General features: G+C 42.5%; 1 protein-coding gene across 3 annotated transcripts in view; it reads right to left on the bottom strand.

Moving 5' to 3' along the window:
• Positions 1-27,214, bottom strand: part of BDNF (brain derived neurotrophic factor) — a 148,553-nt gene that overhangs the window by 59,897 nt on the left and 61,442 nt on the right. Inside the window, exon 1 of one of the 3 annotated variants that reach the window (XM_089654957.1) lies at positions 26,029-26,274. The exons of the other annotated variants lie outside the window; for them this stretch is intronic. The gene's annotated coding sequence lies outside the window, so the exon portion shown is untranslated. Of the gene's footprint in view, positions 1-26,028; positions 26,275-27,214 lie in introns of those variants that run through there. 3 annotated transcript variants of the gene reach the window in all.

Genomic DNA, 27,214 nt, shown 5'->3' with positions numbered 1-27,214 from the left:
CACTTGTGCAGGCTTGCTCCCGAGCCTTCCCATCTGTTTATTGAAGCAGACAGCTGGGATTGGCCCTGCCCCCCTTTTCCTTGTCACTGGATTTGATTGACAGGAGTGGGAGCCAATGGCTCCCGTTGCTATCAATCTGTCCAATGAGGAGGTACAGAGCTGGGAAGGCCGCAGCTCTTGTGCAAAGCACTGGATTGACATCAGGCTCAGGTAAGTATAAGGGGGATAAGGGGGGAGAATGCATAGAATGCATTAAAGTAAAAAACCTTGAGTATTTAGAACCACTTTAAATTAGAACTAAAGCCAAGCCGTTTTTTTGGAGTGGAGATGAATTAGAACACCTGTCAGGATTTTATTGCTGTCTGTGCCCCATTAGGGAGATTCATTAGGGAGATTCTGTGTGTTCTATTCGCCATTATTACTGAAAGTGAAAGTAAAAGAAAATCCCAAATTTTCCCAAATCCCAAATAGAGGGGGAACTTCTAATGGGGACACTAGCTCTGATGACCCTGGTGACAACCTGGGATTCCTTCACTTTGGAGGGATGTTTTGGCTATGGGACAGTAAGTAAAGGAACAGCCCCTAATTGGGGGCTAAAATTAAACCTGACAAGGATTATAATCCCCTTAGTTCAACTTCAAGGTAGCCGAGTAATAGGGAGGATACAGTTTTGGTCCAACAGGTCCAACCAGAAGAACATTTTCATCAAAGCAGCCTGCCCATGCAAAGCAGATTGTGTTGGCACCACTGTCAAGAAGCGGTATGACACAGTGGCATGGTCAGTGCTGATTATGCCATGATACCCTCAGCATAACTATTTTGAGTGTGTTAACTGGGATTGGGATGCATCTTAATTCAACTTTAATAGAGGTCACAGTCAACATCACTGGGAAGGCACCTGGGTACCACTACTAGCAGTAATTCTACTTTAGGCCAAATGTGTCCTAGCCATGAATCCAACCCTAAGTCTACAAACACTTTTTTGATGCAGTATAGGAAATGACCTCACAAAATGACATGAGTCCAAGATTTATGTAATACAACACAGCTACAGACGAATGAGATTGCAGGTTTAGTCTGGCATCACTTACCTCTGCACTGTAAATCCCAATCATTTTAGCAGCCAGTGCAGACACATCCACTATTATGACATTTCAGCTTTAGTGCCGAGTATGAGCAGAATACAATATAAAGAAGGGTTACAGGTAAAAACATGTAACACAATATAACAATACCTTTAGCAATTGTTTACCATGATTTTTACAACTTTCAGGAGGCTTAAATATAGAATCAAGACCATATTATGTCTGCCATTGACAATCAATACACACTGTAACCTGCCGTGACATTTCATTTTTCCAGTTAGGGGGAAGCTGTCACCAGGGTTTTCCCTTACAGCAGTCAAAAGCAACGTGTGACTTCCAATGTCTTTTAGTAACTCTCGAATGGAAACTCAAGAGGGATTTCACCTATATATACACAACAAAGGTAAGGTAAAGCTCAGGAGACAATTGTTGTGAAGGCTTGTAAAGTAGTAATTTCCATGAGATGGAAAACCTGAGTTCATAGGTACAGCCTGAAAATAAAATTTCTATTAATAGGATTATCGGAAAGCACTAAATAAAGACAGATGGGTTGTAAATATCCACAGAACCTTTTGTATCTCCTAGGCTGTGACCTCAATGGAAATCTGAAGACTCTATTTTATGCTTTTCTCCATTGACAGCCATCTCAGAATTTTTGTCTGTTGCAGTATTAGTACTCGTGCCCTTATTTATTAAGGCACAGAATAAGGTACATAGTGGAGTAATTCACGGCTCACCACATACAGCTGCTGAGCTTTAAAGCATCCTTTAACGTGCATTAAATGCACCTTAGCAGCAGTGTTGGGCTCAATGAATTATCAAAACCCTTGTATCCAAATGGGAATCACTCTTCAAAAAGCAAAGCTAGTGTGTGAATGAGCGGGAACTATGTGGGCAGCTTTATTTTTGCCTTCTAGCATTGCAAGGAAATGCTAACACTGCAGTGTATACACCTCCATCCGTTTCCCTATTTTTACAGTTTTGAATTGCATTGATAGGCAGTCAGGAAGCAGTAAAACATGAAATAAATGCTTGTTCCCATGAAAAGAAGTCACTGTATGGAACTAAAAGATAAACTTTGGGCACAAAACCTTTCATTTAAGAAATTTCTCAAAAACCATAAATGTTATAAATTCAGTTTGTGTGCAACAATTGCCTTTGTAAACCAAGGTATAACCTTGCAAAAGCAGTGGTGACACCATTACTGTGCTTTACCCAGTGTGCATTACTCACTGTGCTTTAGCCATTTCCATTACTGTGGAGACCCAACAGGTCCACCCACTACTGGCTGCCTGCAGAAAACTACAGGAGAAGGCAAATACAAGACCAGCCACCCTGCACAAGAGGAGTGAGCAACAGTGACCAGTCTTTACTACAGGAAGCCTCCATACAAAGGCCAAGTTTCATTGGATTACTGGAGGAAACACACAAAGTACACCAAGATCCAGGTAAGACTACACATACTGTATTTAGAAAATACTGACGTATTCCAGAGTTTAGCTTGAAGTGTTGGTGTGAAATGTTAAAGCTCGATTTTGCTTAAAGAAATTGACCAAAAGTGGACCATTTCATTAGCATTCTAGTTTAGTATTAAGGCTTCTCAATGTATGCAGCTATAATGCTGAACATTCTTCAGTGGATTAAAGGCTGTATCATTATGATTGCTTGCTACGGGCATAAATTTGTATGACCCCTCATAATTAAGTGGGTCCACCATTAAGTGGCAGTTTTAGTCACTTCTGGATCTTACTTTTGCAACCCAACGGTGCCTTTTACGATTCAGCCACCTGCAACCACAGAGGTTCAGTTTTGTATTCCGCATGTAAAAATAATCTTTCTACATGTAACAAAACATTAATTTCTTACAGTTTCATTGAACAAGGGTCATGCACTGCTCTAGGCGCTAGCCTAAGTGGTCTCCTGAGAAACCTAGGTCCTCTTTCAAACCGTCATTGCCCTTTGCTATCAGACTCATCAAATGAGCAAATGCTTCCCTGACCAAAATTGCTAGTGAAAGAATTACTTATTACGTTCAAAGAGAGCTCTGCAGGATTTCGCTTCAAAACCCCTCTTCAGGATCCAACTCACAGTTTGACATAACCAAGAGTGCTTGTTTCAGAATTACATAGCGAGATGAGTCAGTCTTGAAACAGCAATTTTGAAACAATGGAGGAAACTGAGCACTCATCAGAATCATTCGAAAACAGCTCAAGTTAGTAATTACATCATTAAGAGGAGAGGCCCTACTTACTTAAGAGACTCAGCTAAAAGGCATACAAAGATTTCCTATTCAGACACAAAGACACATTGCAGTCTATTTTTTTTCCATCTCTATAAATAAATCAACAACACAAACATATTTACGGAAAGGAGTTCTGTTACCTTTCAAATGCTGACAGTTCCAGCTATGCTTCAATTTTTATCTAGCTTCAACATTTTCTGTTTACATAGTTTAGTTTTAGCTGATGTTCTCCATTTGAACAAATAGTACACCGCTCCATGGTATTCTAAACAAGACACTAGCTGCTGGGACGATAAAGAATTCTTTATGATATTCACGCAATGCAGGTGCCAAAGATGAAATCAAAGCCATTGAGAACAAAATCTTAAAGCTAAATTCCTTCAACTGATATTTTTGCAGTTACATTGCTCCAGCTTGGACCAATGCAAGTATGTATGCTCCATACCTGTAGTATCCCTGTGGAAGCCAGAAATCATTGTAGTAGGCACTGCTACTACAGTCATCACCTCTGTCTTACCGGTCCTGTGCTTGGTGAACACAGGAGGTCAGCTGCTCAGCATGGGTGATATTCAGAGAATTGAATGATTCCTGAACAAAGATGGTATCGTCTTTCCAATTAGAAAATTCTAATGGGGCATTGGGGTTGATTTATTAAAACTGGAGAGTGCAAAATCTGGTGCATCTGTGCATGGTATCCTATCAGCTTCTATCTTCAGCTTGTTCAACTAAGTTTTGCCAAAAAAACCTCAAAGCTGATTGCTTTCTGTGCAGAACTGCACAATAGTTTGCACTCTTCAGTTTTAGTAAATTAACCCAATTATTATAGGGAGTCCTGTGATCACTGTGAGAGGCAACACCTTGTAAGATTTATATTTACACATTAATACACTTAACATGTAACATATATTTATCATAGATACACTATATTGCCAAACGAATTGGCACACCCCTCCAAATCATTGGATTCAGGTGTTCCAATCACCTCCAGGGCCACAGGTGTATAGAATCAAGCACCTAGGCATGCAGACTGATTCTACAAACATTGGTTTCTCAGGAGCTCAGTGAATTCAAGCGTGGTACCGTGATAGGTTGCCACCTGTGCAATAAGTCCAATCCGTGAAATTTCCTTGCTACTAAATATTCCACAGTCAACTATTAGTGGTATAACAAAGTGGAAACAACTGGGAACAACAGCAACTCAGCCACAAAGTGGAAGGCCACATAAAATGACAGAGCGGGGTCATAACATTCTGCAGTGCATAGTGTGCAGAAGTTGTCAACTGTCTGCAGAGTCAATAGCTAAAGACCTACAAACTTCATGTGGCCTTCAGATTAGCACAGAAGTGTGAACAAAGCTTCATGGAATAGGTTTCCATGGCTGAGCAGCTGCATCCAAGCCTTATATTACCAAGTGCAATTGTCAGGGAACAAGAAGATCGCCGCAGCACATGAATCTGCGCATGCGCAGGATCCCAACAAGGCATACAGGAAGGCGGGCACTAGGACCCAGGCGCGCCTGTCACCAATGACGGCGCCGGGCAGGCACTAGGACCCAGGCGTGCCTGTCGGCGCTGGGCGGGCTATTTAAAGAGCACCTCAGTGCTGATTCAGTGCTGACTGGTCTTCAGCTTCCCCCCTGTGTCCTGCATGTTTCAATACGTGTTCCTTGTTGCTGACCGGGCTTGTTCCTGACTCTGAGTACTCTCCTGTCCCTGACTTTGGCTTCTTCCTCTGATTCGGTACCACGCTGCCCGACTGTTATGACCCTGGCTATCCTGCAACTCCGCTCCAGTCCTGTCTCTTGGCTGCATACCTGGCTCCGCCGTGCATCTGGCAATCCGCCAAACCTGCCTGGGCTCCTACAACTCTGCTCCAGTCCTGGCTGCATACCTGGCTCTGCCGTGCAGCTGGCAATCCACCGAATCTGCCTGGGCTATCACTGCAGTATACTAAGCAACTGATACCCTGCCTACCAAGGCCATCATCCACAAGAGCCACAAGCAAACCACTGGCGCTCTTGTCCCCCTGGTCCTTAGATTCCCTCTGTTCCAACCTCAGCGGGGTCAGGACTAGTGACACAAGTGAGGCCGACCTCATCAATTCAGTCTCCCATCAGGTACGTGACAGCAATGCAAAGAGTCAGATGCAGTGGGGTAAAGCACACCGCCACTGGACTATAGAGCAGTGGAGACCTATTCTCTGGAGTGACAAATCATGATTCTCTGTCTAGCAATCCAATGGACGTGTCTGGGTTTGACGGCTATCAGGAGAATGGTACTTGCCTGACTGCATTGTGCTAAGTGTAAAGTTTGGTGGAGGGGGATTATGGTGTGGGGATGTTTTTCAGGGGTTGGGCCTGGCCCCTTAGTTCCAGTGAAGGGAATGCTTAAGGTATCAGCATACCAATGCATTTTGGACAATTTCATGCTCCCAACTTTGTTGGAACAGTTTGGGGATGGCCCCTTCCTGTTCCACCATGACTGCAAGGTCCATAAAGACATGGATGAGCGAGTTTGGAGTGAGGAACTTGACTGGCCTGCTCAGAGTCCTGACCCCAACAGAACACCTTTGGGATGAATTAGAGTGGAGACTGCGAGCCAGAATTTCTTGCTTGACACCAGTGCCTGACCTCACAAATGCACTTCTGGAAGAATGGTCAAACATTCCCATAGACACACTCCTAAACTTTGTGGACAGCCTTCCCAAAAGAGTTGAAGCTGTTATAGCTGCAAAGGGTGGACCAACTCAATATTGAACCCTACAGACTAAGACTGGGATGCCATTAAAGTTCATGTGCATGTAAAGGCAGGCGTCCCAATACTTTTGGCAACATAGTGTATATTTAATGCTTGGCCCATTTTAAGAAGCCCTCTTTGTTCTCTCATTCATAACCTTTTAAGGGGTACATCCATACAATACTGCCTAGTCTATCAACTTTTTCTTTTCCATATAAAATCATTATTTCTGTTAGAGGTAAACTTTGTTTAACTGAACCACTTATTGGATCCTTAGATGTCTTGGGGACTCAAGGGATGAGATTCCTGTAACCGCAATTCTGCCACACTCCTACTATAGAATGTCACTCTCCCTCCTACAGAAAGTGGAATCTATTCTTCTATTACATTATTTGGAATGTAAAATAAAAAAAAAGGCAATAGACAAACCCATGAAATGACTGTGGCAGAAAGGCCGACCTGTACTCAAATGGAAATAACACTGCTTTAGTCCTCTCATAGAGATAGAATAAAGGACACGAGGAATGAATCAGACTACCAACAGATACCCAAATTCAAGATATTAGCATTAAGTTACCTGGCCCTATATAAAAACTATATTTACAAGACAGGGCATATTTGCATATTGCCAATGCCAACCATCATACTTTCAATGTTAATCATGCATAAAAGTGAAAATGGTTGGTTGGCTTTAGTCCTTCCATTGGGCACTTTCATACACGAAGCTCTTCTTTTTGGCACTTTGATACATGAAGTCCTTTTAAAGAAATAATTTTCAAGCAGCCATCAATATACTTAATTCCCACTTCATTGTGGAGTAAATAGTGGTCATGCTCCTGTAGGATGGAGATTAGCAATGTGGAAAGCAAGACATACTGACCCACATGTATGGTCAATCTCTTAAAGGAAACATGTTATTCTTTCCCATTGAAATCACTAGTCAGACTCTGTGTATAATTTTTGATTTGGTTGTTATAACCAAGAAACACATTCCTTTAGAACATTTTTCATTAGTATACTTTAGGCCCACCATATTTCTACAAATCATGATGGTTTACCAATCGGATAGTCTTATCCAAAAGTCCAGAGAAAGAACCAATGTTTGGCCATTTAAAAGTCAAACACTTTTCTTGTAAGGAGAAAGTTCACTTGGAAATTTTTGCAGCATTACAGGTTTAGCTACCACAGTTAGGGAGTTTTTGACCTTATCGAACTGGATGAAGCTAGATCTGAGTCCCCTTTCCTAACTAATGGTGATCTGTTAGGATCCACACATTGTGGTTTTGTGTGTGGATTCATTCAATGATGCCCACCATGAGCAGGGGTCTTCAGTAGCACTCAAATACAAAGAAATGCTATACAGCTGCTCCATACACGTATCAATGAGAAGTGAAATATAACTACTCTATTATTATATGTCCAAAACTTTATTACTCCTGAAAACTGGAGATTTGTACATTTGCCCTGTGTTGTTCTTTAACTTCTATAATAGATTTGAGTCCAGTGGTACATGGAGAGTTAAAGGAAACAGTGACTTATAGCTCTGTGAGGTCTGCCTGTTGCATCAGAATCAATTATGCCTTTGCATTAAAGCCAATTTGTATTGGATTTCTTTGTACATTTCACACATTTTTTTGACACGCTTCCATAATTGAAACAAGCTATACTTGGCTTTCACACATTCTAAATAAAATCTTATTTTGAACAGCCAAAATTACTCATCCCTCCACCATCCACCCCCAGTTATTCGTTCACTAGTGTCTAAATTCCCATTGCCAACGCAAATAGCTGCATTTTACATGAAGAACTGGAGAGGCTTTTCCTATCTGCCTCTCCCCATGAAAACAGCATTGAGATTGTCTGCATACATTAAACTTCAGTTACTAGAAACCTAAATAAGTGATGACTATTGATCTTGCTGTGGCTACACTCTAAAAACTGCAAACTGTAATAGTAATGTGGGCTTTTATTTATAAAGCATTGAGGAAAAAATACATCTAGCTGCGAATGATCCAGCTGTAAATGGCTTTTTGAAAAATAGACAGGCTACTCAGTGATCATAATGAAAAAAAAAAAATGTGCAAATACTTTGTTAATGGAACATATAATCCAGAATATTTATGAATGAACCAAAGGAAAGTAAGCAAAGTATCAAAAGGCCTTTGAACTTAAACTTCCATTAACAATCTTTCTAATAAATGAACACAAAGGGTTTTTTTTATATGGGAATTACAGTCATTTAAAGTTTAAAGTGTATGTACATCTTAGTTGGTAGTGCAGTGAAATAAGTATTGAAAATACTTTTTAATACTTCTTTAAATCTACAGCAAATTGGTCATAAAAATTGTAAACCTACCCTGTGCTAAGCTTCTGCTGGTGCCAAACTTTCTGACAGATCTGATCTCTGCTATTGCTCATTCGAAATCCTCATACTTCCACATGCAACATGGCCCCTGCCACCCCTCAATGAAACTCTCAAGACCCTAGTGACCAATCACCTGAACCCATTGCTCTCATAAGGAGGACAGACCGCAGACCATAAAGTGGGCTATAACTGACTGTACTAGTGTTGTCAGTGCCTGCCATTGACATTTTAGCAGGTGGTAGTGATTTGATTTGACTTATCAGTAAGTTCAGGCACCAGACATTGTCTAACAGAGGGTAGGTATGGGTTTTATTTTTTACGACAGGCTTGCTTCAAAGTCGCTTGTCCAAATACCTTTTTTTCTGCTTACTAGCAAGCTGTATTTTTAAAACTCTGGTCCACAGACTTTTCAAAATAGTATATTTTTCAAGTGATGGTCTTTTGGAATGCTGTAAGTAGCCATCTTCATGTGATTTACTGTTAAAAAGCCTTTCACTAGTGATTGGGGTTTACTGTTTTTCAATCAGAAGTTAGAAGCAGATTGGCTACCATACACCATTTTGCACTCCAGTTTTAGTAAATCAATCCCAAGTGTCACATCGGTTTTATTTCCCACACGGTAAGAATTGAGCATAGATATAGAAGGTCTAGAATGTCTTTGACTTGGTTTACAGTGGTCCACGTGCCATAGAACTTTGAGAACCATCACCATAGAGCGATGCTTAAAGCTATCTGCAGTAGTTTATGGAAAGTTCTCAAGCATTGCACTGCTTCTGAATTTGCCTGATGTCAACAAGCAAAGTTTTAAAGCTCATGTCTGGGCAAGTTTTCTTTTGCATCACTTAGCTTGAGGAGCTTTGGTTCCAACAGTGCTAGTAGGACAGTAGCCCCTTATATGGGCAGCACAGTGGCTAAGTGGTTATCACTTGTTCCTAGCAGCACTAGGGTTGTTGGTTACAATCCCAACCATGACACTGCCTGCCTGGAATTTGTATGTTCTCCCTGTGCGGATTTCCTCTGGGTACTCCAGTTTCCTTCCACACTCCAAAGACATGCTGGAAAGATAATTGGATCCTGGCAAATTGGCCCTAGTATGTCTGAATGCTAGGGACCTTAGATTGTATGCTCTTTGAGGGCAGGACTGCTATGAGTGTACAATATAGATGTAAAACGCTGCGTAAATTGACGGTGCTATACAAGTACTTGTATGATAGGCACACTCTTTAGAGCTACTGGGGACATTAAGGAGTCCTCAAAAGAAAATGCAGCCTCATGCACAATTGGAAGGCAGCCCTGTAATAAAGCTGGGGCAGTTTCCAAAAAATGTCCAAAGAACAGCCAAAATGTTGAAAAATTTTGGACTTCGCAGTAGGAGTTAAAACCCTAGTTATGTTAGAACTGCATAGTTACCACACAGTTCAACAATTCGAAAACTCCAACAAATGGTCACTGAAACCACCAAAATGTATAGATCATTGGTGGATCATCCTACCACAAATTGTGCATAGATGTTATCACACATCGTTGAGGTTGTGAAGAACTATACTCTCTAGTATTGTCCTGTGTTGAAGAGCTTTGGAAACACAGGTCTCACTTTCCAATCCAACCTCCTTCACATCCAAATATCTCCTAACCCTGACTTACCACTTTCATATTTAGGAATTGAATTTTATCACTATTCCCTGAAAACTATTATATCTTTCATTTAAATTACAGCCTGGTTGGTCACTAAAAATGGAACACTACATAACACCTAGACCCCCAATATCACCCGATTATAAATAGTAAAGTTTTCCATTTAAATATGAAAGTTTCCAATCTTAAAAAAGTGGTCATTATGGTTGTCCCACCCAAATTATTGTCTGACACTACAACAGGATACCTGCTGTAACCTCTGTAGGGTCCAGGTATCGCCTCGTGCTACCAGTAGTGACACTGACCCTAGCCAAATGCAAAACTAGTGAAAAACAATCAGAAAAGATGAGTAGGGAAAAAATGTCAGTGGCCTCCAACTGTAAAACCATTCCTGTTTTGGGGGTCATCTCATTTTTGCCCATCTAGTGTATCTGTTAATTTCATTAACACCAAAGCAGCTGCAACTGATTAACAACCCCCTCTGCTACTTAACTGACCAGATCAATATCCCAGGAGTTTAACTGACTTGATGATATACTCTGGATTAAAAAAGTCCTTTAATTTTTTTGAGCAGTGTATATTATATTACTTTAGTTTAGTTTTATATTTTCACTTTACTTTTTTAGTTGTAACCTTTTTTTTTTAAATTTCTTTAGTTGCCTCCTGATTTCTGGTTCTAGGCCAAAATGATGTCATGCATCCCAGGAGTCGTCAATGGCATTTTTGTTTTCTTTCATCTGGAGCAGGGGCCTTTCTCAGCTAAGTTCACCCTCCTGTCTGCATGCCTGAACTAAGGGCAGATGAATTCCAGGAAGTAAATGCTAATGAATCATCCATTCTTACTCAAGATAGCGACGGCTAGAACTGCTAGGGGATGTTTTTCAAAGAGTTTTTGCAACAAAATAAAGAATGGAGGCATAAATGGACGGAGGAGATTGCTCTGACTATTACAAATGGATTAAATTGCCTTTTCAGTTTGTGGTGCACAGATACAGTAACAGTAAGTTCTCCTTTAAGTTCACTCCAAGCCACTTCTTTTCCTAAGGCTGATTCTTAGCAAGAGAATTCTGTTTTTTTTTAATTCATGTTTTATTATTGTACAGCGCTGAGCAAACCCTTTGGCGCTATATAAACTCGTAGTAATAATAATAATTATTTGTTATTGTTCTTTTTTAGATTTTCTTTTCTCCTTTTTGATGATCTGCAATACAAAACGATCATCACCTCTGTGCAGCTACATAACTCAGCTGAAATAGTCTTCAGCACACTGGAATATTCCTCCATGGACTTTATCTTTACCACCCTGTCTAACATTCCTATGAAACAGACTCTTACTGTTCTCATGTAAAGATATTTATTAAATCTTGTATCCTCCACTCGATCTCCATAACTGCTATAAAAATGTACTATTCTTCCAATACTCTGTGTAAAACAATTTTTTGGATGTTTTGTATTCATTTAAAACCAGTGCTGGGACAAGGTCAACTAGTGCGCAGGGCAAAGATGCCAAGCTGCACCCCCTCCCCCATTCATGATGTGCACGTTTAGGGGATCCTTCACCCAGCAGTCACTTGCTTGTCAAAATCACTGCTACTGTCAGCCTTGTAACAGAAGGAAGGTGCCCCCATCCCTACAGTGAACCACTGCACCCAGGGCAGCCACCCCTCCTGCCCACCACTTTTTCCAGCCCTGCTTACAGCTAAACTCAAGGAAGATATAAAAACACAAATTAATGCAGCTCTCTATATGTTAATACATCATTAGATGCAATGCAATTAGTTTAAATTGTTGATAAACCCACAACAGTAAAATCAGTCTGTATATGCAGTAAAACATGCTTGTTATACTCACTGTGGAACCTAAGGGGTTAATCCTCTGCATTGTGTAAAAATATAGTTTGATCCTGACTTCTATGATCCTCCCCTTCTTCCAGTGTCTCCATCTTATCTCCTGATAAGACATATCGTATGGAGACACTGCACATGCTCAGTTTTGTGTGTATTGCTAGAGAGAGTTTGTTTTTTTCTTGGAAGAGTGCATGTGATTGGCACAAGACCAATCAGCACTGCCTAGACAGAGGCCAAGGGTCCTGCATCCTCCTAGAGAAAACTCCTCCTGCAAGATTTAACCAGTGCTCGGCTGGACACTGATAGAAGTCACAAGACTTTAGAAGTTTATATTTACTAAAATAATTGCATTTCCATGTTCTGTGTACTGTGGGGAACCAGATATAGTGAATGCAGGGTACTGGGTTTAGTAACACTTTAAAGTAGTTCCATTTTTTTATGTCACACGAGATTACCGCAAAGGTCTGGGAAACACAACATTTCAGTAAACACACTAAAGTGAATTTCAGGATAAACAAATGCAATAAATTACCCAAATTTTGGTAAAATATAAAAGACGAGGTACGACGAGTAAATTGATACCCAACATATCAAACCTTAAAATTTGTGTGCTTGCAAAATGGCGACAGATTTAAGTACGTATATTTTTTAGAGTCAACACTTCAAAAGCCCCTACAGGTCATCAGTTTAGTGTATGGAGGAGGTCTTGTGCTAAAAGAATTGCTCTCACTCTGGCGTGAGTGGTGATATGTAACTTGTATCGCAATCTACGTTTTTTGCGTTGGCACTCCCAAAGCATGCATTTACATTAGTGCGTGTGTATATGTGGGGGTGGGAGGCCTCAAAAAATTTTGGGAGGGGATGTGATGTGCTTGGGTGTAACTATTTTTTATTTTTTTTTATTACATAGGGGAAACAAAGTCCCCTATGTGATCATTTTTAGCTGACAAGTTCTCTTTAATGAGACATCCAGGGTCTAAAAGACCCTGCATGTCTCCTCTAGGCTCCACTCAATGCAGATCACATTGCAATACATTTCTCCCTGGCTTTTTTGGCAGGGGAAAGTGACAACGGTCATACACATCGCTTTCCAGGTCGCAGCAAGAAGGGGAGGAAAGCGGACGTGTGTTTGCTCTCCGTTCTCCCCTCCATCCACCGGCACCTCTCATGGTGGCACCAGGCCCACAGATGGGCAAGCTAAGCCCAGAATAAATGGCAGGGGTCCAAATAGCTGGGGGGGGGGGGGGGGGGGGGAGTAGTGCACCATTGCCAGGGCAGTGGATAAGGGGGTAACACCAGTCCTCCTGTACGGGCCCAAGCCGGCAGGGGGGCCCAGGCAGCTGGGTAAATCAGATGTAGGCACGGTGGGGGGGTAATTACTGGAACTGATCCCCTGTATGGTTCTCAGCAGATGAGAGCTGACTTTTTACCCTCGTTTCCAGTAATTGCCACCCCGCCTCACCCATCGCCTTCCTTGTGCACCATGCATTTCCCCCTGCTGCCCAGGCTCCACTGTGTGCCCCCACCCATGCAGTACTGCCAACTTCCCTACTCACCTTTACTAGTCCCTTCCTTTCCTGTATTAACACAATGAGTGATCGTTAAAAAGCACTCACTGTGTTCATTCATACCTGAAGCATAGTAAACTTTGTTTTCTTTGGGGGGCCTGCCAGGTTGGCTGTATGGGGCCCCGTGGTTTCTAACACTAGCCCTTGGACTGTGGATGTAATCAGGCAGCCGTGCAGCCACCCAACTGCTTCCACCTGAACGGCAGGAGTCTGCCTGTAAGTTTTAGACACAATCCCGGTGGTTGCAGTCACCAGATTGTGTGTAACCCCCCCCACACTGGCAGCGAAAGGGTTAAACTTTGCCAACTGCTTCCATACAGACTTAACTTGGTTACCTCCAACTTGCATGCCTGATGCCGCCATCCAGTGTCACTCGGTTACCAGCACTTTACACTTTTTTTTTGCTGAAGACCTCATATATCAACAGGTCTGAAATAAGGAGAGTGCGGGTTGCCCTATGGCACCCAATTCAATTTCCCCTTTCATCCTACAATTATCAATTTCCTGTGCAGGACTGAATCCTCTGAGGAGCAACACATTCTATTTTCAGACAGCTAAAGGAATGCTTGGATCTTAAACTATTCCCAACTAAAAAAGAAAAGTCAAAGTTTAACAGGTTGGAGAAGATACAAGAACATCGGGAATGTGAAACATCATCCAATTCAGCAAACAAATCGTATTAATTCAAACCAGAGGTCAAAGGTCAGTTTGCGTTGCCTTATGTAACAGGTACCGCATTTCCTATTCCGTGTATTTGGAAGGAGAGCACTAGAATAAAAACGTTGTTTTGATTCCGGAATTCCAGTGATTGCAACTTGCATGGTTTAAATTCCATTAAAGGTTACATTTTAACAAGTGGCTTTCGCATGTCATTGTACAGTCTTGTGCAAGAGGAAAACACAGCATGAAGGAACAGAATCCTATGAATAATATCTCTGTGTTAGGACCAAGAGGTTACCATCAGTCCTCCTGTAAAGGGCCCAGGCCAGCAGGGGGGGGGGGGCCCAGGCAGCTGGGCGAATCGTATGTGGGAAGGAAGGTTGATCAGCATGGTAGGGAGGCAATTACTGGAACCAATCCACTGTATGGCTCTCTCTGCAGCAGCTGAAAGCCACCAAGCCGGCTGAGAGCCATAAGGGGATTGGTTCCAGTGTCTGACCCCCCCCCCCAAGGGCGTATTTACCACAAGGCAAACAAGGCACTTGCCTAGGGCAGCATTTTTCAGGGGGGGCAGCACCTCCACCAGAAGAAGGGAAGAAGAGACACATACACCATGGGAACCAGGTGGGATCCAAGAGAGGCTGTGGTGTATGTAGAGCCTGCCTCTCGTTCCCAGGGATGTCTGGAGCTCTGAAGATGAGTGTCTCTCTATCGCTGGGGGGGGGGTAGTGGAAGGCTTAGAAGGCTCTCTTGGGTGGGGGGCAGGGGAGGTTGTGTTGGTCGGTGTCCATGGGGGCAGATGATTTTTGTGTTGCCTATGGCAGCACAAAACCTAAATACATCCCTGCCCCCCCCCCCACCATGCCGCATCCATCACCCTCCTTATACATTTCCCCCCCTGCTGCCCAGGCCTTGCTTGTGTGCCCACACCCCCCAGTGCTGCTGACTTTCTTCCTCTCCTTCCCACCGGCAGCTGCAAGCACACAACAGGATCCTTCTGGATGGAAAGTGGGGTAAGGGTTTGGTAAATATGTTACATTTACCTGCCCCTCAGCACTAATCAATCACTGTGTTCATTCATAGTTGAAGCATAGTAAACTGCGTTTTTTTTATGGGGAGGGGGGACTGTCAGGTTGACTGTATGGGGCCCCGTGGTTTTTAACAGTAGCCCTGGGACCATACATGAGATACAGTTGTGTCCAAAATTATTCAACCCCCAATGCTGTAAAGGGGTTTAGGGACTATAGTGTACATTTGGAATTGTATTCAGAATCAAATCCTACAAGGACGTTGTAACTACCCAAATGCAACTAAAATGACATCAATTGTTTATGTAATACAGTAGTAAATGGTTCTTATGTGGTTTCTTCATTGCCACAATTATTCAACCCCTTAAAGACTACCACTCTGAAGAACAGAGGTTCATACAGGTGCTTTCCATCAGGTATTGAAAACACCTGTGGATGTCACCGAGCAGCAATCAAGCATAATAAGCACCAATTAGGCAGCTTTAAAATGACTGTGATACTCAGCTCCTTCTAGACATTTACTGGTGTGGTTACAAACATGGTGAAGGCAAGAGAATGGTCCAGGAAGACAAGAGAAGAGGTGATTTCTCTTCACAGGAAGGGCAATGGCTATAAGAAGATTGCAAAGATGTTAAACATACCAAGAGACACCTTAGGAAGCATCATTCGCAAATTCAAGGCAAAGGGCACTGTTGAAACGCTACCTGGTCGTGGCAGAAAGAAGATGCTGACTTCGACTGCTGTGCGCTACCTGAAGCGTAGAGTGGAGAGAAGTCCCCGTGTGACTGCTGAGGAACTGAGAAAAGATTTGTCAGATGTGGGTACAGAAGTTTCAGCCCAGACAATAAGACGCACACTGCGTAATGAAGGCCTCCGTGCCAGAACTCCCAGGCGTACCCCCTTGCTGTCTCCAAAGAATAAGAAGAGTCGACTGCAGTATGCCAAAAGCCATGTGGACAAACCACAAAAGTTGTGGGATAGTGTTCTGTGGACTGATGAAACAAAATTAGAACTGTTTGGGCCCATGGATCAACGCTATGTTTGGAGGAGGAAGAACAAGGCCTATGATGAAAAGAACACCTTGCCTACTGTGAAGCATGGTGGAGGGTCAATCATGCTTTGGGGCTGTTTTGCTTCTGCAGGTACAGGGAAGCTTCAGCGTGTGCAAGGTACCATGAATTCTCTTCAGTACCAGGAGATATTGGATGGAAACGTGATGCAGTCCGTCACACACCTGAGGCTTGGGAGACGTTGGACCTTTCAACAGGACAATGATCCCAAGCATACCTCCAAGTCCACTAGAGCATGGTTGCAGAGGAAAGGCTGGAACATTTTGGAGTGGCCATCGCAGTCACCAGACTTAAATCCGATTGAGAACCTCTGGTGGGACTTAAAGAAAGCAGTTGCAGTGCGCAAGCCTAAGAATGTGACTGAACTGGAGGCCTTTGCCCATGAAGAATGGGCGAAGATACCCGTAGATCGCTGCAAGACACTTGTGTCAAGCTATGCTTCACGTTTAAAAGCTGTTATAACTGTAAAAGGATGCTGTACTAAGTACTAAGATTGAATGTCACTTGGGGGTTGAATAAAACTGATAATGCTGTGAGCACAGAAAAGACATTTGTGGTTATTTCATTATAACTGTTATGTTATATTTGTCTGACCTACAAGTGCCTCTTTAATGTAAATGTAAGCAAGATGACTGAATGATCAAAAGCAATGTCAAACTGGCCAAAACACTCAATTTCAGTGGGGGTTGAATAATTTTGGACACAACTGTATGTACAGAAAAATGGCACTATGTCTGTGCGGAGCGAAATGGTGAAGCGCAAAGGGTAATAAACTGGAGTAGCCAATGGTCAAAGTGCAATCAAACCACAGCAGCCAATCGCACATCATCCAGCAGCTAAAATATGATTGGTTTCCTTTGCTTTACGACACTCCTTCCTTTCTCTATACTGCTTTATCTAAGAGTCCATGGAGTCAAACCTTGCCATGATACAACCAGGTTGATGGCAATGGAAGCTCTGCATGAAATGTACTGGGAATATTTAGGCTCCGTTCACACCAATGCGTTTTTTAGTGCTTTTTGCAGAAATGCACTACAGTCCCTTTAACATGGTTTCCTATGGGACATGTTCACATCTATGCTTTTTTGAGCTGCTGTGTTTTTGGAAAGGGTCAGGGACTTTGTTGTAGCAAAAACACTGCTTTTTGAGTTCAATGGAGAATCTGCTGAAATGCATGGCAGTGTGTTTTTGCCGCATTTTTATTCTGCCCAGCAAAAAAAAAAATAATTTCACTTTAAAAAAAAAGAGCTAAACAAAATGCAAAACACAGTAAAACGCATCAAAAATGCAACAAACGTGTGGCAAAAGCGTGTGTAGACAAAACACAAAATGAACTGCGAAAAGCACTACAAAACGGACAAAAAGCAAACTGTATAGGTGTGAACGGAACCTTAAAGTGGTTGTAAACCCTTACATATACCTAGTGAAGTGACTGGCCTCATGTGATACACAGAGATGAAACAATTTATCCTACATAAGTTGTACCTGTTTATCTTCAGTATTCTTTTCTCTACAGCTGTGCAAAGTTTAAAATTTATAAAGCTTGTCTGAGCTTTCAGAAATAAAGGGATGGAGAGCTGAAGTTACACACTGCAGACCTCAGTGAGGAGAGTATCTGAGAGCTGATTGCAGGGAAGGGACACTTCCTCCCTCCACATGGCTCACAGGAACAGAACTGAGGCTTTCAATCACAGGCTGTGTGTTGGAGCTCCCTCCCCATCAAATTTTTTTTCTCTGAGGGAATAAAAATAAAAAACGGTTGCTGAAACTGCTTAAAACATTGTTGGCTGTAGGTGGGTTTTAATTTGTTTGTTGCTTACTTAAAGTGGTTGTAAACTTCGAACATGAAAAATGAATAAACCAAATGCCTCTGTAGTGTGTGGTTGTCTCCTTCCAGAGCACTAAGTGTCATTTCTGTCTGCTGATTTGTTCCTCTGCTATCTCACTTCTGACAAGTTTTCCTGACATCAAGAGAAAAAAGGTGACAGAGAGGTAGCTCCAGCACACAGCCTATGATTGATGGCCTCAGCTCTGTTCCTGTGAGCTGTGTGAAGGGGAGTGTGTCTCTTCCCACCAATCAGCTCACAATCTTTGGCTGATACAGATTCCCTGTCGGCGCCAAATACCCGGCGCTGAGGTTTGTAGTGTCAGTGGCAGCACACTAATCACTACGGGTAACTTGCTCAGCACTTCCTCCATTCATTGCCTTCAGTGAATGCAAGGCACACTGTAGGTGGAGGAGGTGTGGATGAATGTCACAAACTCCCCGCCTCCAGTCAGAGAACACCTTGTATTCATTGAACACAATGTATGGCTTTTAATGAATGGAGCCGTTATCGAGCAAGTGACCAACAGTGATCAGCGAACTGAGTGTACTGCAGCCAGATTTACAAGTCTCAGCTGTGGATGTTCAATGCCAACAGGAGACTGTCTGAGCAAAAGTAAGATATATAAAAAAAATGCTGCAGCAGCCAAGGATGGTACACATAGCATTAGAGCCAATTTATTTCCACTGTGCAAATAGCCAAAAATGATTCAGCTTTAGTCCAACAAAAACTATATGTTCCTCTAAGGCTACCCTTTGCCACAAGGTGACAACGGTGTGGTGTGATTTCACCGCAGAACAAACAGTGTTGCCACCATTGGCTCCCATGCACAGCTGCACCAGATTCTGAGTGCACCTTTTTAGTAAATCTACCCCAAACTGAGCAGTAATCCATAGGATGAAAGCAGACGTACTGTAGATCTCTTCCCAAAGTGAGCAGCCACATGATGGGTTGAAAAGGGTTACTGTACTTTGCCCACTCATTTTTGCCTAATTAATTAAAAGCCTGGTTTGATTAAAACTTTTCTGAGTCTGAAAGATTCATTACAGCCCTTTTGGAAATGATCATTTCAGACAAACCTCTGTAAAGAGAGCTTGTTTTAGAGTCCTTCACTAAATTCACCCTTTTCTTCCATCAACCAACATACGTGAATGACCCAACTACCAGAATAATCTGGAGGGAACCCCATCATTAGATGGGATTCTGCACCATTAATCTACAACTGATAACCAATTATGGAGGACTTATAGCCACTACAGTGCAGTTAGGTCATAATGACGGTATGTAGAGGGTTTCTGATGTCATTAACTGGTTTAACGTGGATCGTTGGTGCGTGAATGTTTCTATATGTCCACCAATTAATTCCAAGGGAAAATAAGCAATGGTGGTTTGGTTGAAGCCCTCTTCCACCGTTCATGGCAATTTTGATGTAGAAAATTGTTACATTTAAAATTGCATTATTTTTCATCACCTCCTATTACTGTAGAATCTCATTAGGTATCCACTTCATCATGCCCAATGATGGGGCACTATTCCTCCTACTGACACCAACAATGGGGCATTATTCCTCCCACTGATATCAATTATGTGGCACTATTCCTCCCACTGATACCAGCGATGGGGCACTATTCCTCCCACTGATACCAGCGATGGGGCACTATTCCTCCCACTGATACCAGCGATGGGGCACTATTCCTCCCACTGATACCAGCGATGGGGCACTATTCCTCCCACTGATACCAGCGATGGGGCACTATTCCTCCCACTGATACCAGCGATGGGGCACTATTCCTCCCACTGATACCAGCGATGGGGGACTATTCCTCCCACTGATACCAGCGATGGGGCACTATTCCTCCCACTGATACCAGCGATGGGGCACTATTCCTCCCACTGATACCAGCGATGGGGCACTATTCCTCCCACTGATACCAGCGATGGGGCACTATTCCTCCCACTGATACCAGCGATGGGGCACTATTCCTCCCACTGATACCAGCGATGGGGCACTATTCCTCCCACTGATACCAGCGATGGGGCACTATTCCTCCCACTGATACCAGCGATGGGGCACTATTCCTCCCACTGATACCAGCGATGGGGCACTATTCCTCCCACTGATACCAGCGATGGGGCACTATTCCTCCCACTGATACCAGCGATGGGGCACTATTCCTCCCACTGATACCAGTGATGGGGCACTATTCCTCCCACTGATACCAGCGATGGGGCACTATTCCTCCCACTGATACCAGCGATGGGGCACTATTCCTCCCACTGATACCAGCGATGGGGCACTATTCCTCCCACTGATACCAGCGATGGGGCACTATTCCTCCCACTGATACTAATGATGGGGCACTATTCCCCCCACTGATACCAACGATGGGGTACTATTCCTCCCACTGATACCAATGATGGGGCACTATTCCTCCCACTGATACCAGAGATGGGGCACTATTCCCCCCACTGATACCAATGATAGGGCACTATTCCCCCCACTGATAACAACGATGGGGCACTATTCCCCCCACTGATACCAACGATGGGGTACTATTCCTCCCACTGATACCAGCGATGGGGCACTATTCCCCCCACTGATACCAGCGATGGGGCACTATTCCCCCCACTGATACCAACGATGGGGTACTATTCCTCCCACTGATACCAATGATGGGGCACTATTCCTCCTACTAAGACCAATGATCTGGCACCATTCCTCCCACTAAGACCAATGATATGGCACCATTGCTCCTACCTATATTAATGATCTTGGACCCTTCCTCCCACTGCCACCAATGATGTGGTAACATTCCTCCTACTGACACCAATGATGAGGCACCATTTCTCCTACTGACACCAATGATGGGGCACCATTTCTTCTTAGACACCAATGATGGGGCACCATTCCTCCTACTGATACCAATGATGAGGCACCATTCCTCCCACTGATACCATTTATGGGGATCTATTCTTTCCACTGACACCAACGATGGGGCACTATTCCTCTTATTGACACCAATGATGGGGCACTATTCCTCCTACTGATACCAATAATGAGGCACTATTCCTCCCACTGATACCAATGATGGAATTCTATTCCTCCCACTGATACCAATGATGTGGCACTATTTCTCCTACTGACACCAATGATAGGGTAGTTGTCCTCCCACTGATACCAATGATGGGGTTCTACTTCTCCCACTGATACCAATGAAGCGGCACTATTCCTCCCACTGATACCAATGAAGCGGCACTATTCCTCTCACTGATACCAGTGATGTGGCACTATCTCTCCTACTGACACCAATGATGGGGTAGTTGTCCTCCCACTGATACCAATGATGTGGCACTGTTCCTTCTACTGACACCAATGATGGAACACTGTTCCCCTCCCTGATTCCAACAATGGGACACTATTCCTCCCACTGATGCCAATGGTGGGGTATTGTTTACTCTCCTTGACTCCAGGGCCTTTTCTCCTTACACTGGTCAGTCTGGTTCCCTCAGAGTCTGAAGGACAGTAAATTGGCCCTTAGATTAGAAAGTCTGGAGATCCCTGTTCTAGGTGAACATTCCATGAACAACTGTAGAGAGCAGCAAATAGCTGTAGATCTTCTCCCAAAGCAACAAGAAACATTTGAACATTTCCATTGGTCACAATGGATACTTGAGATGCCTGTACATTAGTAACAGAATAAACTGGTTATTAATGACTATTAACAAAGCTCCTCCATAAAATTACAATTAATTAAGAAGGTTTGGGGGAGGAGGGGGGGGGGGGGGGCAATGATAATATGCAGAGTTCTGTAACCCATTGCAGCCAACCATATCAGACAGGTCTGTGAAAGGATCATTTCTGATAGGTGGATGGATGCCTTCATTTTGCACATCATCTGAGCTCTTTGCACTCCCTTATAATACAAATGACTGTTTCTTTTATCTTAGTGAAATGCTTCAGGGCTATCTGCATAAACAAGAACATAAAACAGAAACAATCCGGTCTCTCTTGGTATGTCAAGGACATTCCTTCAACAGGGACTGAAAAGTGGTATTAAACCCAAAAGCAAACATTTATTAGATTGCAGCTACTAATTCTTAGATGTAATAGCTGCATTAGGTTTCTTTTTTCTCACTTCTTTATTTTCACCCGATGATTTGGCCAGTATGTCTGTTATTTTTCAAAAGAACAAGCTCTACTGCAAATGTATCATATGTGGAGGTAAACCATTTACCACTGGCAGGGGTGCTTACAATGATCAGATTTTATTTATTCACCTTTATCTTAAAAGAAAAAAAAAACTGTACAGTGTAACTGTTTGTGTAACTGCAGTTGAATTGCAATTCAAACCGAGCATCAGAATGGGGAAGAAGGGATTTAAATGACTTTGAATGTGGAATGGTTGCTGGTGCCAGACGGGCTGGTCAGAGTATTTCAAAAACTGCTGATCTACTGGGATTTTCATGGACAACCATCTCTAGGGTTTACAGAGAATGGTCCGAAAAAGAGAAAATATCCAGTGAGCGGTAGTTGTGTGGACGAATATGCCTTGTTGATGTCAGAGCATGGGCGGACTGACAACTCATGGGGCCCCCAGGCAATAGGGGATCATGGGGCCCCTGTGTCCTTGCCCAAACTCAAAAAAGCCTATGAAAAAGGTACCAGGGGCATCTCATGGGGCCCCCTACTGACCCCGGGCCCTCGGGCAGCGCCCGAGTTTCCAAATGGTCAGTCCGCCCCTGAGCTGGAGTATGACTTTAAGCTGTTAGTGTATTGAAAACTGCTAACATCTGACACTACTCCCCCCCCCCCCCATTAAAAAGCGCAGTTGTCTAAAAGGTGCTCCCATCCTCCTTCATCTGCAGTGGAGGCACTCTAATACAGGAAGTATGTTACTAGCCAGATCACCAGGTGAAAACTGAAGGAAAATAGCCCCCAAAAAGAAAAAACTAATGCAGCCACCATACTCAAGGACTGGTAAACTGGAATATATTAAATTTTTTGTTTTGGGTGTAATACCACTTTAATTTAACCACTTAAGGACCGCCCTATAGCAAATAAACTGCTACAGGGCGACTCTCCTGTGCAAAAGTACCTTTTACTGTCTACCACAGACATCAACTGCTGGTTGATGGTCTTCAACAGAAGTCAAGTACAAGCAAACCAAACCATGAACACCCATGCATAATAATAAAGGTATATGCAAGCCGCAGCAACCGTCAGAAATCCTTCCTTCATGAAGGTGATTACAGAATACTGAAATCTGATTGGTTGCTTCAGGTTACAGCACCTTGTACGTCACAACTGCTCCTTGCATCGTCTTACTGTCTTCACCGGTACGCTGCATGATGCTACAGCAATGCTTATGGCACATATGCCAACCAAACACTCAACACTTAATATTTAAACATTAAGTAGTACAGATGCATAACCATGATACACACAAAAGACAAATGAATATATTCATTTAGTGGACTGCTGTAGATTTTCGGTAACATTCTAAAAGCTCAGAACAGATCTCGTAACTCCTGCCTGCAAGTATTAAGCCATTTGAGTCTGTAGATCTGCACATCTTTGTGCTATAAAATGACAAAAAAGGCGGACAGTATTGACAGTTGACAACAGATCACAGAAAACATGCCATTCCTAGCTTCGGTACTTTCTCCGGCTGCTGCAAAGTAGCAGTTAAAAGCATAAGCCTACAGCCTGAACACATTAGGCGCAATATAATGTGTCCGTTTCTTTCTGCGAGACAAGCTTAATGGCTAGGAAACCACTTTCAAACATTTGTATCAGGCTGGTTTAATTCTTTATAAGGTCATTTAAACTTAAATGAATTTCAATTGAAGCAATTTCCCTTATAGAAAAAAACCTTAATGAATGTAATAGCTGCTGTACACCATGTGGCCAGTAGAGGGCACCCTCTTACTTCTTAAAAGCAGCAAATGACAGAGGGAAAAAAAATTAAAAGGAAAAAAAAAAAAAAGACGAGAATGGCTGTACTCCATATGCCACTGCAAGCACCCTCATATTTTTCTAATTTGTGGGTTTCATTATACTCTAGTTTATTGTTTTCCTCACTGCAAATCATAGGATGGGTCGTTCATAAGGCATGTTATATTATTAGAAGATTTATTGTACTTTGATGGGGATGTTTGACTCTATGTAACATGTGCAAGACTTGTTGGGGGGGGGGGGGTATAGAAAAGGTAAAATTCTGGCTCAGGAAAAAAGAACGGAATACATTGCAACTGGTATCAAATAGCCTCTTTGTAACCCTTTCCTATGGGAACCCTAGGCTCTGCAACTTACAGCATAGCAAAAATATGTTAATATAAAGCATGCAACACACATCACTATCCATTATCATGGAAATGCAAACACAAAGATATTAGAAAAGACAGAAGTCTCTTAACCTTTTCACTGCCAAATGCAGTCATCAACATACAAAACCAAATCAAGTCAGCAATGTCACCCATTGCAGCAACACGATCTTGCCAATGATTGCCTTTAAAGCTACCCTATAGACAGGTATCCCTGCCTAATACAGCAGCTTAGAAAAGCAAGTTTAACCCAGTAGAAGCCCACCCCACCAATGGAAAAGAAAGACATGCCTTCAAAAAAAGTAATCAGTCTACTGCAGCTTTTCTCAACCAGAGTTCCATGGTTCCTCCAGAGCTTGTTATGGGTTTCTTGAGCAAAGAGCAACTTCTACCTCTCAGCCAATGATGTTTTTTAGCTAACTGTAAGGGAGATTCTTCTCAGTGACCACCAAGGTAAGGGGCTTTCTTTACAGTGACCACATACCACACTTATCTGAAAGGGGGTTCTTCTTAGTTACCACCAAGGTAAGGAGCATTATTTCCAGTGACCACATACCACACTTTATCTGAAAGGGGGTTCTTCTCAGTGACCACCAAAGTTTGGAGCATTCTTCCCAGTGACCACATACCACACTTTAGCTAACTGTAAGGGTGATTCTTTCCAGTGACCACCAAAGTAAGGAGCCTTCTCTACAGTGACCACCTCACCACACTTTAGCTATCTAGAAGAGGGATTCTTCTCAGTGACCACCAAGGTAAGGTGCATTCTTTCTAGTGACCACTATACCACACATTAGCCATCTGAAAGGGGGATTCTTCTCAGTGACCACCAATGTAAGGAACATTCATTCTAGTGACTACTATACCAAACTTTAGCCATCTTAAAGGGGGATTCTTTTCAGTGACCACCAGGGTAAGGAGCATTCATTCTAGTGACTACTATACCATACGTTAGCTATCTGAAAGGGGGATTCTTCTCAGTGACCACCAAGGTAAGGAGCATTCTTTCTAGTGACCACCATACCACACGTTAGCTATCTGAAAGGGGGATTCTTCTCAGTGACCACCAAGGTAAGGAGCATTCTTTCTAGTGACTACTACACCACACGTTAGCTATCTGAAAGGGGGATTCTTCTCAGTGACCACCAAGGTAAGGAGCATTCTTTCTAGTGACTACTACACCACACGTTAGCTATCTGAAAGGGGGATTCTTCTCAGTGACCACCAAGGTAAGGAGCATTCTTTCTAGTGACTATCATAGCACACTTTAGCTATCTCAAAGGAATATTCTTCCCAGTGACCACCACACTAGGGTATTGTGAGCAGTAGACAAAATAATTATTAATGGTGGTTCCTTGAACCTGGAAAGTTATTTCAAGGGTTCCTCCATGGTACAAAAGGTTGAGAAAGACTGATCTACTGAACACTGTTGTGTCTCAGAGCATTCCTAGCTGTACAGCCCTAGAAAACTCCCTCCCTGCTCCAACACCATGCTGGAGTGACTTTCAAAAACAACGTACTGCCTGCAGCATCCTAGACAAAGTTGAAGTTCCATTGCCTGTTGCAAGAGAAGTCTACCCCCTAGATAGAGGCTGATCATCCCAACCATCACCCTAACCCTACCCTTTTCCCAGACATCCTACCTTCTGTCTCTGCCAGTTTGGGATTTATTTGGATTATTTTAGATGAAGACCAGCAGCTGGATAAAAGTTTGATGGTTCCTAGGCATTTCCATGCTGGATCAGAAAGAACTCTCGTGCTGCATCTCAGTGACAGCCCAGAGGCTCCAATGTCTCATCAAATGTGCATGAGGGAGATCAGAATCCTATACAGTGCTGCTTGCTTGTGCCTCTATAGTCCTGCTTGTTGAGTTTAGCAAGGCGTTTAGACCAGAATGTCTTGGCTTTTGTCAGTGAGAAATTATTTAGAGCCCTCTTTGTACTTCTATTGGTCAAACTCCCATGCAACTTAAAGTGACAGAGCAGATCTCTCTGTGCTCTACCCCAGCAACACACAACATCATAAAAGAGTCATGAGGAGCTAACTCGTGTCAGTTAATCCACCTTCCATCCGCCCAACTTTCCCCTAAACACACGCTGCCAGTTTTACTGGAAGTGCAGCAAGTCAAGGCAGGGCAGCTAATCCTGTTACCTTGCAGCCAATTTGAAATTCAAATTCAGGTACCTGGGGAGTGACTTTTATTTTTAGCCACAGCTCTGTGACATGGGAGTTAAAGTGGAAGCAAAATAAAATAAATAAATAAATAAATAAATAAATAAAAAAAAAAAAAAAAAATATATATATATATATATATATATAAAAAATTAGTTATGCCTTAATAGATATTTTCTGTTTAAACAATATTTATATAATATATTTTTCTTTGGAAACATTTTTCTGTTTCAACACTATTTATTAAAAAAAAAAATAGTTTTGCCTTTGGGAGGATATTTTGACACTTTTTGGATAATATTTGATGACGTCAGCAGTTAAAGACGACTGTTAAGGACAGTCTTAAAGTGCTTTTACCCTAAAGGCATAATTAGTGCTTTTCTAAAAAAAAGGCATAATTATTTATTTTCTAAATAATGTTTAAAACAGAAAAAAATATATTTCCACAGGAATAACTATTTATTTTATGAATACTGTTTAAGCAGAAAAGATCTCTTAAGGCATAACTATTTTATATATATTAATAACAAAAAAAGGGGGAAAAAAAAAAAGGGATATCCTCCGAAAGCATAGCTATTTTTTTAGACACAAAAATCCTAGCAAATGCATAATTATTTTTGAGTTAGAAAAAATCCACCAAAAAGGCATAACTATTTT

Source organism: Staurois parvus, unplaced genomic scaffold, assembly GCF_062004578.1.
Source record: "Staurois parvus isolate SC_StPar_1 unplaced genomic scaffold, SC_StPar_1.0 ptg000818l, whole genome shotgun sequence".
NCBI lineage: Eukaryota > Metazoa > Chordata > Amphibia > Anura > Ranidae > Staurois > Staurois parvus.
The sequence above is the reverse complement of the archived record's forward strand: the minus strand, read 5'-3'. Positions and strand labels throughout refer to the sequence as shown.